The sequence below is a fragment of the Rhinopithecus roxellana genome, chromosome 15 (assembly GCF_007565055.1).
Source record: "Rhinopithecus roxellana isolate Shanxi Qingling chromosome 15, ASM756505v1, whole genome shotgun sequence".
Classification (NCBI taxonomy): domain Eukaryota; kingdom Metazoa; phylum Chordata; class Mammalia; order Primates; family Cercopithecidae; genus Rhinopithecus; species Rhinopithecus roxellana.
Genome location: NC_044563.1, coordinates 42342731 through 42357000, shown reverse-complemented (window position 1 = coordinate 42357000; position 14270 = coordinate 42342731). Strand labels below are relative to the sequence as shown.

Genomic DNA, 14270 nt, shown 5'->3' with positions numbered 1-14270 from the left:
AGAATAGGAAAAGGGAAGAGACGAAATTATAATAATTGATATTATACTATAGCAATCTAAGAAATAAGAGGGGTTCCAGGTAATGTAGGGAAGAAATATTGAGGTACTGGGAGGGCATAAGGGACAAAAATTTCTGACCCTTTAACACTACTAATTGACCTCACACATTAAATGTTATCTAACCTCTGGTTCCCTGGTGATACCATATTTCTATACTATATTTCTTATGGCTTGCTTTTCTTGTATGCTGTTAAGACATTTAGCAAACAATTTTGGAAAAAGTATTTTAACACATATTAAAATTTTAATTTAAAAAACCCTAATATCCTGCCATGTATAAAACAAAACATCTCCACTCATATTCCATCTCACAACCTTCCTAACCTATGATTGCTCGTTAGGGTTGGTACAAGCTATCTACTATACTGTACTTTGCCATTCAGGCAGTTAGGGTGAGTTGTTTTCTACTTTTTTATTTACCTATTTTTTTAAAGAAAATCCATTCCACTATTTGCACCTATGCTTTTAATGTTCTCTCTTATATTTTTTATTCTTATATATTTTTATTATATTTTTTATTTATATATTATATATATATAGCATTTTGTTGTTTAAATGGTTACTATTATGTGCAGTTCATAAGATATATAGAAGTTAAATCATACTTAAAATACTCACTACATTCATTCCTTATGTCATAAAATATACTTTAGTTTTCTTGCTGAAAACTAGTTATTACAATCAAATATCTTAATATTTGTAAACTCATTCCATATGTTGATATTATTTTCATATTTATCCTAATCCGTCTAAATTCAACTGCTATAACAAGTAACTAAAAATATACTATTTTGTAGCAAAATGAACAACATATTTGTACTCCTTTTTTAAAGAAAACCTAGTAGGCAAAACCAAGAAACTACCATATAATATTTATATTACAACAGTATCCTTTATATTAATGATGATGCTATTTGAAACAGCAGGAAATTAGAGGTAATCTGAGTTTGCGTGCCTGGAAGAACGGATATATAAAAAGTGGTAGATGTAAACTATGGAATACCGTGTAGCAGTTGGAAGCAAGAAACAAAAGAAGCACACAGCCACATAAATAGACTTCAAAAATATAATACCAGATGAGAAAAATTAGGAAACTAAATAAGTCCTATGATCCAATGCCATTTTTGTGAATTAGAAGATACATATACATAAAACACCCACAAAAGGATAAACATCAAGCACATTGGAGAGACTGCTATTGTCAGGAGGAGAATGCAGTGGTCCCCAAACGTTTTGGCATCAGGGATTGGTTTTGGGGAAGACAATTTTTCCACAGATTGGTGGAGGGGGCAGTGGTGATTTCAAGATGATTCAAGTGCATTACTTTATTTATTGTGTACTTCATTTCTATTATTATTACATTGTAATATATAATGAAATAATTATACAACTCACCACAATGTAAAATCAGTGAGAGCCCTGACCTTGTTTGCCTGAATCTAATTGGTCCTATCTGGGGGGTGATGGGAGACAGTGACAAGTCATCAGGCATTAGATTTTCATAAGGAGCTTGCAACCTAGATCCCTCCTGTGCAGTTCACAATAAGGTTCACGCTCCTAAGAGAATCTAATGCTGCAGCTGATCTGACAGCAGGTGGAGTTCAGGTGGTAATACAAGCGATGGGGAGCAGCTGTAAATACAGATGTAGCTTTACTTGCCTGCCAGCTGGTCACCTCCTGCTGTGTGGCCTGATTCCTAACAGGCCAGAAACCAGTCCCTGTCTGTGGCTTGGGGACTGGGGAACCCTGGGAGAGTAGGATTGGATAATGGAGAATGATTAAATGGGTAAATTAATAAATGAATGAATGATGAAGAAAATAAAAGGGAGCCTTGCACAGAACCATGAGGATAGTGTGTCATGAATTGAGGTGTTATGTTTAATTTGAAATATCCTGTACTTGGTATCAAAAAAGTTTAAAAATTTTTTTTGTTTTTATGGAAATAATTCACTGTTATTGTCCTATAAAATGGGTCCTTTTCATGTGTGTCTCAATGTATGAGCTGCTTGACAGAAGGTTTTAAAAAGGCCAAGAATTGGGGAGCTAAAATGTGGAAACCACGGCCAACCGGAAAACAATTAACCATGAGCTTAAATATTTTTGAAATTCTAACTAAGAAAATAATATATACTGTCATTGGCAAAATATTTTTTCATATCACTTCAAAATGCGTGCTTTGCTCTAAACTAGAAGGTATTTTCTTTCAGCTGTTGGAAATTTTTATAATCATTTTATAATCATTAACAAATGTTTATAAACAAATTTCAACTTCAAAACATTCTTAACTCCAAAGACGTTTCTGAAATAAGTAAGTCTTAGCATTGTCATAAGTTTGTCTACTATAACCTGACAATAGGATGAAGGGAATTAACACTTTCTGAGGGCCTTACACTCATTTCTTCCTCACCTTGGTTAATCTTTTCCTCTTTCCCTGCCACTCTCTGCCCCACCCCCCCAAAAAAAATCTTGTAAGTGATATATTAGATCAAACTATGTTAAACTAAACGCAGGTTAACCTAAATTGTCATTTTTGTAAGTCAAAATGTTTCTATATTGAAATTTTCATGTGGCTCAATTAATAATATAAATCTCCATTGAAAACTGGGAAAACTGAAGCTTTCAAAGTTTTAATAAATCACTTACAGTTGTATTTGTTAAGAGTTGAAGTTGAGATTTCAACTTAAATCAATTTACCACAAAATCCATGTTCTTTTCATGATATCATGCCACTCCCATTGATATTCTCGACTTTTCACAGATATTACTATAGTTGATAATCGAGCTGATAGACACTATGTGCTCAGGAGAAGGTGATAGCAGACACTTGATTTTAACAAGAATCAGAATGACAGTCATAAAGGACTTTAACAAATTAACTTTCATATACCTAAAATTTGTGTATTGCACAAAATGTATCTTCTTCAAACATGACACACTCAAGATTTAAACCCAATACAAGTCTAAGGTCAATTTTCTTCAAGTAGATCAAAGTTAAAGAAACCTTATAGATCCATTCTCAGCCCATAAACTAAACTCTTCCAAGATTTACATTTGACTCATTCTTTCACTCTAATATTTTCTAAAAATGTACAAAATCAGAATAGTAAAATAGTTAGTTTAGTGATGGGTTTTACACAATCCAAGCCAATCTCCAAGCCCAGGGAATAATTACTTGAGCCAAGGAGTTTAAGGCTGTAGTGCACTATGATCATGCCTGTAAATAGCCACTGCACTCCAGCCTGGGCAACATAATGAGATCCTGTTTTGTTTCATCTTAAAAAAAGAAAGAAAGAAAGAAAGAAATGTGGCCAAGGAAAATCAGTGAGAAATAAAAGTACGCTCATCACCCTATCTCCTAAGTATTCTCAATAGGTGGTTATTTTCTTGTTCTACAACTTTCTCACCTTATAAGATCTTCATCCTCCTGGAAATCTATGCTTTCATATAAGGTGGAGTAGCCGGGATTTTATTTGGGATAAGATGCTAAAGGAAAAGCACATAAAGGAAGGCATATTGGAAGAAAAGGAAGCTTACAAAGAGAATCAAAAGTATAGGATAGCATAGGGATAAAAGAAACTTGTTTGGATCACTACCACTCCAGATCCTCCCACCAGACCTGAGCTTTCTATGATCACGTTAATGACATTATTTGCAATTTGAAAATTCAATCATAAAGAAAAGAGATGTAGTCAGAAAGGCATTCCATATAATCATTTCTCAATTATACCCTATTGTTAAAATGCCTCCATTAGAAAAAAAAAACTCTCAGCTATATAAAATTATACTTTGGTTATGTCACTCATCTTTTCTTCCCTTAAAATATATTAGACCTCTGAAAGTCTTGATATGGGTCTAGAGACCTTGAACAATCCTTTCATGGATTCCATGAAAACCTTTGATAGTTTCCATTTAGCGATGAGAGCTATTGTCAAATTCAACTTTCCAATTTCTAAAGATGAACACAATTTCTACTGATTGAACAAAGTCCTTCTTTTCCTTTATTTACTTTTCCTTTAGTCTCACTGTCAGAACTGAAAGTAAACTACTTTTCACTAGACATTTTTTTTATCACATTGCTTGAGTTTTATTATATCAAAAAGTCGCAATAGGATGTAATTCTAGGAATCGCACAGACTCATTCTCTACCTATGTAATTTGCTCTTTCTGTCGTCCATTGGTATATATGGGGGATTGGTTCCAGGATCCCCGCATATACCAAAATCTGTGCCTATTCAAGTGCCCCAGTAGGCCCCGTGGAATTGGCCTCGAGGAAAAGTCGGTCCTTAGTATGTTTGGGTGTCACATCCTACAAATCCACATTTGGTTGAAAACAACCTGCATGTAACTGGACCTGAGCAGTTCAAATCTTTGCTATTAAAGAGTCAACTGTATATACTTGTTTTATTATTAATTACAATATGTCACAGACTGTCACGATCCTACTTCAACAGTCACACTGCAAAGGTAAAGCGTATTGCATGCTAAGGGTTGACTGCCTTTTTTTTTTTTTTTTTTTTTTTTTTTTTTTTTTGGCATGAAGACAAACGTCTCATTCCTTTCTTCAAACTTTCCTTAATGATGTCCAGGGGAGCAATGTTATGGCACCATGACTGGAGGCTTAAAAGCTCTGTGAAATGATAGGAGACAGAAACACAACATAACAACAATCTTTCACATCTGTGAAACTTAATTCTTCAAACTACTTTCTTATCTGTTAAGTCATAATGCTCAGCACAATATTCTGAGGTGAATAGAATATTTCCATCATGTTTTCCTGGGGTATAAAACAGCAAGGTGAATTATTCTATGAGGCTGTGAAGGATGAGAGCAGAGGGAGGAAAGAAGACGACTGACACTTTTAGAGCTCCTAGTATATAATAGATTCATGTTAGGTACTTATAATCAATAAGCAAATTGCTTACAAATTCTGTTCTTTAGCTTCCTCTTATGAATAGAACCTACCTTGTAGGATAGTGGAGACTATAGCAAAGAATGTAACAGGAACTTGGCACAATGTTAGGCCCATGAGAAGATTGCAATGGAAGCTAGCTCTAGCTATTATTATTATGTATTTTAATTTTCTTTAACATTTACAGTAATCTGAGATAGTTAATTTATCTTATTTATCTGTTGAAAATTCCAAGATTCGGTGAAGCTTAATAAAAACTATTAGATAATGTTTTGTTGAATGAAATGTGTTCCACCTCAAACTAAAATTCCACCCAACAATCATAGCCAAATTGCCACAAACTTTGTGCCAATAACAAATTGCAGCAAATAGCCTTCCTCTCTCCAGAGGATCAGGGAGGCAGCCAAAAGTCAACTAAAGGACTGAAGGTAACATGTTCCTACTGACCAGCAAACATACAACCTCATCATCAAACATCCATTTATTAAGCACCCTTGTGAGCAGTGAAATAATAGATCAAAGGGTAAATCTTTGTCCTAGGTGTCATCTCATATGCTCAGCATCTGTATGCCTAGCAAATCCTTTCCATCTTTATGTCTCTGAAATCTTTTTAACATATTTGTGTGTGTATATATATATACATACACACACACACACACACACAGCCCACACAATATACAATATTACCATTTGGTCCTATTCATTGTATTGATGCCGCTAATACTAATTACCATTATTTAATATTTATAGTAATAGTTACCAATTTGCTGAATGCCTATGTACCAAGTGCTAAGCACTTCACCTGCATTTTCTCATGCTATCCTTCCATCTAAACTAATAGTAGGGCTTAAGCCCTATTTTATGAGTAGGGTTTACACCTAGGCTGAGAGAATAGTATGTCAAAATCACAAATGGAGAGAAATGCTTAACCACAATTCAAACTCATATCCATATAGCTCCAACGCCCATGACCTTTTCAGTAAGAAATTATAATTATTTTTCTCTCCAGAATTACCTAGCCAATTTTAAAATCAGTTTTATGATAAACACAATGCTTAGCATGATGGACATGAAGAAACACCGATCAGGAGTTAGAGGACCTACAATCCATATTCAGCTTTGCACTGAGTCCATAAAGAAAGCATTTAACTATATGAAATTCATCCATCAAAGTGGGTAAATGGACTAGAACAGTCCACAGTTCTACAGGCTCCTCTCCCTCCAGGCTGAGTGTTGCCCAGAAGAAAGTATACACAACTATGATTAGGACTAGGGCTACGACGACTGCTGCTATTATTGGCCTCAGTGATGTGCAAGGTAAAGTAGTTCCTCAATATTCACTACTTCCTTTTCTGGGAGTCAGTTCCCTGAATTCATACTCTTGATGCCAAAATCTAAAAAATCAAAATAAAATATTGATGCTACTCCTCAGAGGTGCTAATTTATCTGATTTTCTTCTTCGAGGTCATGGAGGGAATAAAGGGTTGTGTAAGAGCATGCTTAAAATAGTTGAAGGGTGGGGCTAAGAATAAAGCTCGACAAACCTCTAAGGAGGAGCATTGCAACACCTTCCTAAAAGGTCCTGGGAAGCACCCTTGTGCTATGTCATTCTGGAATGCTAGTGCTCAGCTGGGCTTCTACAATTAAGGAGAAAAAAAACTACATTAACTTCAAATTAACTTCTCAAAATGCATGCTTAGCTTCCAGAGGAAGACTGACAAAGTTGGTAGATGTACCAAGTTGAATTTACCTCACAATGTGACTATATTTGGACACAATCTTTAAAGGGGTAATTAAGGTTAAATGAGTTCATTGGGATGGGCCCTAATCCAGGATGACTGGTACCCTCATAAGAAGAGATTAAGACATAAACACAGAAGGAAGGCCATGCAAAAACACTGGAAGAAGAGAGCCCTCCATAAGCCAAGGAGAGAGGCCCTCAGGAGAAACCAACCCTGCTGACACCTTCATCTTGAACTTCTAGCTTCTAGAACTATGAAGAAATTTATTTCCTTTAAACCACCCAGTCTGTGGTAGTTTGTTATGGCAGCCCTAGCAAACTAACGGAGTAGGTATTAGTTATACAAGTCCACCTCAAATGTAAGTTATACAAGTCCACTGCATATATAAGAATAATGCATATATGCTTACATTTACTTCTGATCAAATACTTCTCAGCAGATACAAAAACACACTAACGTGCAAACAGAGGGAAACACAAACAGTATATTCAGTGCCACCATGGCAAAATGTATAAGGACCTTAGATAAGAGTAGAGAATTCCAGGTTCTAACACTACCTGTTTCAGAACCTCACCTGGAAAGCAGAGTGATTGAGAGCATGGTCCTCAGTTTCAGACAGGTGTGGGCTCAACCTGGGCTTATCTACTAGTCAGCTGTGTAACCTAACTACTCAGAAAGTTACCGAACCACTCAGAATCTCAGTTTCTCAATTCTGTAAAAAGCAAATAGTTCCTAATCTAAGCTTCTCAATTCTGTAAAAAGCAATAATTCCTATCTTCTACAGTTGTTACAAGGATTCAATTAAATATAAGGATTAAATGAGATTATAAAAGTAAGGGGCCAAGAACTGTGTCTGACACATGATATATAGTCAATAAATGGTAATAGTTGGTACTAGGTTGAGCCATATACAATAGCTGATATTTGTTTTTGATCTACCAAAATGGCAATTCTATATGATTCAACCTAATATTAATGTTGCAAAGAGACAACAGAGCACAAATGGCTCAGAATACAAATTTCGTCAACAGATAAATGGAAAAAGAAAATATGGTATATATACATAATGGGATACGATTCAGCTTTACAAAAAAAGAAGGAAATCCTGTCATTTGTGACAACATGAATGAACCTGAAGGACATCAAGTAAAATAAGTCAGGCACAGAAAGACAAATACCACATAATGTTACTTATATGTGGAATCTAAGAAAGAATATAACTGAATTTACAGAAGTAGAGAGTAGAATGGTAGTTACCAGGAGCTGGTGGGGATGGGAGGGGGTTGGGTAGCTGTTATTCAAAGGACAAAAAATTTCAGATAGACAGGAAGAATAAGTTCAAGAGATCTTTTGTACAACAGGGTTACTATAGTTTGTAATAATATATTCTTGAAAATTGCTAAGACAGTAAATTTTGTGCTTTTATCACAAAAAAAGGTAAGCATGTAAGGTAATATGCACGGTAATTAGCTCGACTTAGCCATTTCACAGTATACACATATTTCAAAATATCATGTGGTACACAATAAATACAATTTGCATTTGTCAATTAAAATTTTATGAAACAAGAATACAAGTTCCGAAACCAGGATCTTTGGGCTAGAGTCCTGCCTCTGTCCCTCACTAGCAAGTTATAGAACCCCTCTAACTCGGCCAGGCGCGGTGACTGATGCCTGTAATCCGGGCCGAGATGGGCAGATCAACAGGTCAGGAGATCGAGACTATCCTGGCCAACAGGGTGAAACCCCATCTCTACTAAACATACAAAAAAATTAGTCAGGCATAGTGGCGGGCTCCTGTAGTCCCAGCTACTCGGGAGGCTGAGGCAGGAGAATGGCGTGAACCCGGGAGGCGGAGCTTGCAGTGAGCCGAGATGGGGCCACTGTACTGCAGCCTGAGCGACAAAGTGAGACTCTGTCTCAAAAAAAAAGCCCTCTAACTCAATTTCTCAGCTACAAAACAAAAACTTGAAAACATGGCCTCCATACTCTGACTGAGAGTTAAGTAAATTAATCAGTGCAAAGCTCTTAGACTAATGTCTACTATTAGCCAGTTATCACTGATCTCAATCTGTTATTGATATTATTCATATCATTTATTAAAAAATAAAGATTTGACTATCTTTTAGATTCATTCTATCTTCCAATTCTATGCTGTTTGGGATGATATTGATAAAGGAGAATTATGCAGTTGGCATTTAGCTATATATCACAACGAGGTTAAATATTGAGCCTTAGAATTCTGATAAATATTGTGAAATCAGAAAAAAAGTTAAATAAAAATGTCTCATAATTCCTTCACAATTTATCGACAAGTCTCAAACAACTATAATACTAAAAATATATTTTATTTTGAGAGTAAATCAATCATTTTCCCTAGCTTCTTAAATTGCTAGACATTTTAAAGGATCATTTCACCTAAAACGTAAAGCGAGTAGTCCATACAGTGTGGGATTTAAAATGTTCTTGTGTGTGTTCATACAGCTGTTCATTATAGCAGGCTAATATTGGACTAAGGAGAATAATAGACTAAATAGTGAACAAGTCACTAATTCAGTAGGTGATAGTGAACAAATCACTTCAATCTCATTTTTCCATTTTGAAAAATGAAAAGTAATCTAAGTAAAGATATCAAGGTTCCCTTCCAAGTCTAAAATTCTATGAATCAGTGTCTATTGTAAATAGATAAAGAATATAATTTCATCAAAGAAATATAACCCATTTCCTCTGCCAATAAACAAGAAGAAAATTGTTTTTAACTAGCAGAATGTGAAGAATAAAACAAGCAAAATAACACTCATCTAAACATGTCCCCTGAATTGTTATCATAACGTGTGCCTGAGCAACTCTAACTAGTTACTTTTATGGTCTGTATAATTAGGAGTTAATGACCAAATCTTTTCTGAAAGTAACAGGGATCATATATTCATTATCAGCAGAATTAAAGCTGCCCAGGCCAGCTGTGAAACCAACGTTGACTTAAAGTCCTAGGTCCATTTGTCCAGAGACTCCAGCCTCTGACCTTAAGAAATTCACATGACATCAGATTTCTGTCTCTGTAAAATGTTATGATATAACTTCTAGGACTCTTGAGAGGGTAAATTAGTTAATGTTTCTAATGGATAATGATCGACTAAAGAAAGACAATCCCAGTGTTTCACTAGAAAGAATCTGAATGCACATGTATACCTGTGTAACAAACCTGCACCTTGTGCACATGTACCCTAGAACTTAAAGTATAAGAAAAAATAAAAATAAAAAAAGAAAGAATCTGAATGCTCATAACTTTCTTCCAGAGAACATAGGTATTCCAGAGCATAGGTATTCCACTTTTAAAAGTTTAAAAAAAAAAAAAAAAAGCTTCATGATCATGCAGCAGAACTAAAACAATATTTGTGAATAAGAGCAAAATTAAAATTAAAATCTCATCATGACACCATGCAAATAACTAGTTTGAAATTGAATAGTTTGGAGGGAAAAAAATATGTATACATAACTAAGACATGTTGAATATATATATACATATATATATATATAACTAAGACACATTGAATCTGATATCATAAAATCATTCTTCTTTCAAGTTAAAATGTTTATGGGAATTACATGATATTCTTGAATTATTAAAATGTAAAAAATGCAACTCAAAACAGGTAAACATGAATTCAGAAGCTCCTGTAAATGATGTTTTGAGTTAAACTGCCACAGCATTTCCAAAAATAAAAAAGAAAGAAAGAAAACTACATTTCTGAGAGTTAAACACAACCTGTTACTACTTTCTATGAAGTACAAGCAACTACATTTTCCATTCCTTAAAAATAAATAAATAAAAATAGATTTAATCTTAAGCAACCAATGACGTCCCTTATTTACCCTTATTTAAAAGGTTGCTATGGGGCAGTGGAGCAGGCTATTGTTTGGTTTGTTTGTTTGCTTGTTTGGGTGCTTATTTTGGCTTCTCTCAATAGATTTTTTTTTCCTCTTAGCTAATTTTAAGATTCCAAAACTCATGACATGTCACAATTAAACATCTCCTAGGAAGTGCACAGTCTGACTAACACATTAATTCAGGCATAAACCAGCCGTGACCATGTTGCCTCCAGTCTGGATCAGACCAGTCTGGGAAAAGATAATCATGATGAGAAGCCACAATAAAACATATTAATCCCAATGTTATTTTATCTTCCAGCAATTAAGATCTTATTTTTCCTGTCAATTCATATGTACTTTTTAGTCTTTAATTTTATTCTGAGAATGGTAACCCTGAAATAAAAGTGGATATTCTAGTTCTGAGAAGTAAATACTTTCATCTTCATTCTCAAAAGTTTTCACCTCCAGAAAAGTCAGAAGATGAGACAGAAGCCAGGGAGATTTTTATACTTCTATACCAATAATATTTACTTATTTATTTATTTATTTATTTATTTTAGAGGAAGGGTCTAGCTGTGTCACCCCGGCTGGAGTACAGTGACCCAATCATAGCTCACTGCAGCCTCAAAACTCCTGGGCTCAAGCAATCCTCCTGCCTCAGCCTTCCAAGTAGCTGCAATTACATGCATGTGCCACGATGCCCAGCTAGTGTGTGTATGTGTGTGTATGTATGTGTGTATTTTTTTGTAAAGATGGGGTCTCACTTTGTTGCTCTGACTAGTCTCAAACCCCTGGCTTCAAGCAATGGTCCCACCATGGCCTCCCAAACCAATGATTTTTGTAGTTCCACAACTTCACATCTGTTGACAATTCCTGCTTAGTAGAGGAGGAGCAAGAGGACTACCCAGGTCCTGATGTCTCTTTTACTGCCTGGTTAGTCGGCTACATATTATTAAAATCAATGTCACTGGTTTCATTTTCTTTTTTAATGTGCTACTGGAAAACTTTAAATTATATATATATATGACTTGCTGAATATCTCTGTTGGCCAGCACTGGTAAAAATTAATACTAACCAGTGGTATAAGTATCTGAGATGGGCCAGTGAAGTTGCTCAGAAAAGCTATGTAGTATGACGAAAAAGCAGAGGCCAGACAGGGATGTATTCAAATCCTAGCTCCTACACTGACCATTCAAAGGGATTTGAGTGAGTCATACAGCTTCCTCAGCCCATATTTCCTCATAAGTAAAACAGAGAGAACAGTTTCCTAGCTTAAACAAAACATTTGTAAAATTCCTGGCATATCACAGGTATAAATAAACATTTGAATAAAAAGTCATTCTTAATAGAAAATAGAGATTTTCAAGCAGTTACCAAGAACTAACTGCTTCTCATTGTCTGTGTCTTCCAATAAATGGACCATATTCTGTGGGTCCTTCCTGCCTATAATACTAGTACGACTTTGTTATTACCTTACCTTGCACAGATGAATGACAGCAACTTTATACTCAATGCTATTACCAAAATGTTCAGCAATGAAAGTATTATTTCTATTTGTGTTTTAAATGGCACAATGAAATACATTTCCAGAGATAACATCGTGATTTTTACAAACCTAAAATCCACCTAAAAGAGACTTATACCTAGACTCTCTTCAGGAATCCCACATGTCTATAGCAGCGGGACCAAGTGTTTGAAAAGTTCTAAGATGCACCACCCTAAGATGCTAAGTTCATAATATATAGTTATTAAAAATGTAAGACATGAGAGTCAGCAATATTTATTTAAAAACTAATTCTATCTCTTTGTTATACTACATTTCTTTGCAATTTGAAAAGTGCCTGTAAATTGTTACTCTATGAAATAATACAAGAGTCGTTATAAGATTAGAAAAGATAAGCCTAGGACACAAAATTAAACACTATTTCATAAATTGTAAAACTGTAGGAGTTTCTTTTCCAATTAAAAGTAATATACAGACTGAAATACCTATTCCAAAATAGCTTAGATAAATTAATGACTAGAAAATTCATAACAGGTAATTACTGAAAAGTTTATAGGTCATATTTCATCTCTCAGCATGTAGAAAGACCATTCCTTTCCACAATGATTCTTGGTAAAATGAAGAATACTTACTAGATAGCTCAAATATCAGTTCACTATAATTATTCTTGTGTGTTCATGAAAACTAACTTATAACAACCTCTCCTTTCTTGAATCTGTTTCTTATCCTTTTTGTTCCTAGTCTTCTATTTGGTCCTTTTATCATTTTTTTCTTCATTCCCTTGATCAATATTTATTAAGCCCTATGTGCCAACAGTCCTTGAAGCTCATTAGCCTGTCTATTATTCAAGCAGAAGCAGTGAAGTGGGATAGAGAGGTGAAACACAGTTTTAAATGTTTTCCAAATTTGTTGGTTTATGTTTCTGTGCATATGTGATCTTAATCATATCTGACTTATCACCAAAAGAAATTTGAAATTCTGTTATACAGTAAGTTCATAAAAATTAAAGTGTTGGTTTCCAAAACAATTATTTTTTTAAAAAATAAGATGTTATTTTAGTTTATACTATGTCACAAAGCTAAAATCCAAAGTTCAGTTACGGCTTTCTAGGTTATTGCAATAAATTTCCAATTCTTAGATTTTATATTAATACAAATACCTCATGACCCAGAGCAAATTTTACTATTGTATATCCAAAAACTTTTCTCCAAGTTGTTCATCAAGTTATGTAACAGATGAGATAAAACTTCCACTGAAAAACGTCCTATTCATTAACTTACACCTAAGGGGGAAATACTAGAAAACAAAACTGAAAAGTTATCACACGTCATGTGTTTATTAGAAGAAACCTTCACTTGTTTATTGAATTATAATTATTTACTTGTTGGTTTTTCCATTATATTGTAAGCAACTTGAGGAGCAAAGTTAGGTTTTACTCTCTGGGTGCCAATCTGAAAAGTATAGGTTTCAAGACAGTTCCTGGATTGGATGGATGAAAGAAATAAACATTCAAATTGAAGAGTTACCAATAAAATAGGTTTAGCTTTATATACTATTTTTTTCAACCCATTGGCTTAAAACCTAGAAGTTAAACTTTATAAAGTGTGTGATCAACAGATTATGATATTACTTTGTTGTATAAATATTAATTAATTAATTCGGCTGCAACTTGTTGCAGGCTCAATATGTGCCAATCACTAGTCTGGGTACTGAGAATTACAGATAAATAAGATCCGTCCATGTAAAGCACAGAAGGGAGAGCTGGTTCCACTGAATTTGTCTGAACTCATCTTAATTTTAAGTAGTCATGAAACCATGAAAAAAAAAAAAAAAGCAGAATGTGTTTTTTTTTCTCCCCTGACTCCAAAATGCAAAATCTATTTTTTCAGGTTCCTTAAGTTTTTGCAGTGTTTTACACTTTTTGCTTGTTGTTTAGAAAATGCAGTCTCACCCGGGCTTGGTGACTCATGCCTGTAATTCCAGCACTTTGGGAGGCTGAGGCAGGCGGATCACTTGAGGTCAGGAGTTCTAGAGCAGCCTGACCAACATGGTGAAACCTCATCTCTACTAAAAATACAAAAATTAGCCAGGCAGGCTGGTACGTGCCTGTACCTCAGAAGGCTGAGGCAGGAGAATTGCTTGAACCAGGCAAATGGAGGTTGCAGTGAGCCGAGATCACGCCATTG

The 14270-nt window shown here is 34.7% G+C and overlaps 1 protein-coding gene across 5 annotated transcripts in view; it reads right to left on the bottom strand.

Moving 5' to 3' along the window:
* NOX4 (NADPH oxidase 4) overlaps positions 1-14270 on the bottom strand; it is a 170205-nt gene that overhangs the window by 154063 nt on the left and 1872 nt on the right. The gene's annotated exons all lie outside the window — the stretch shown is intronic.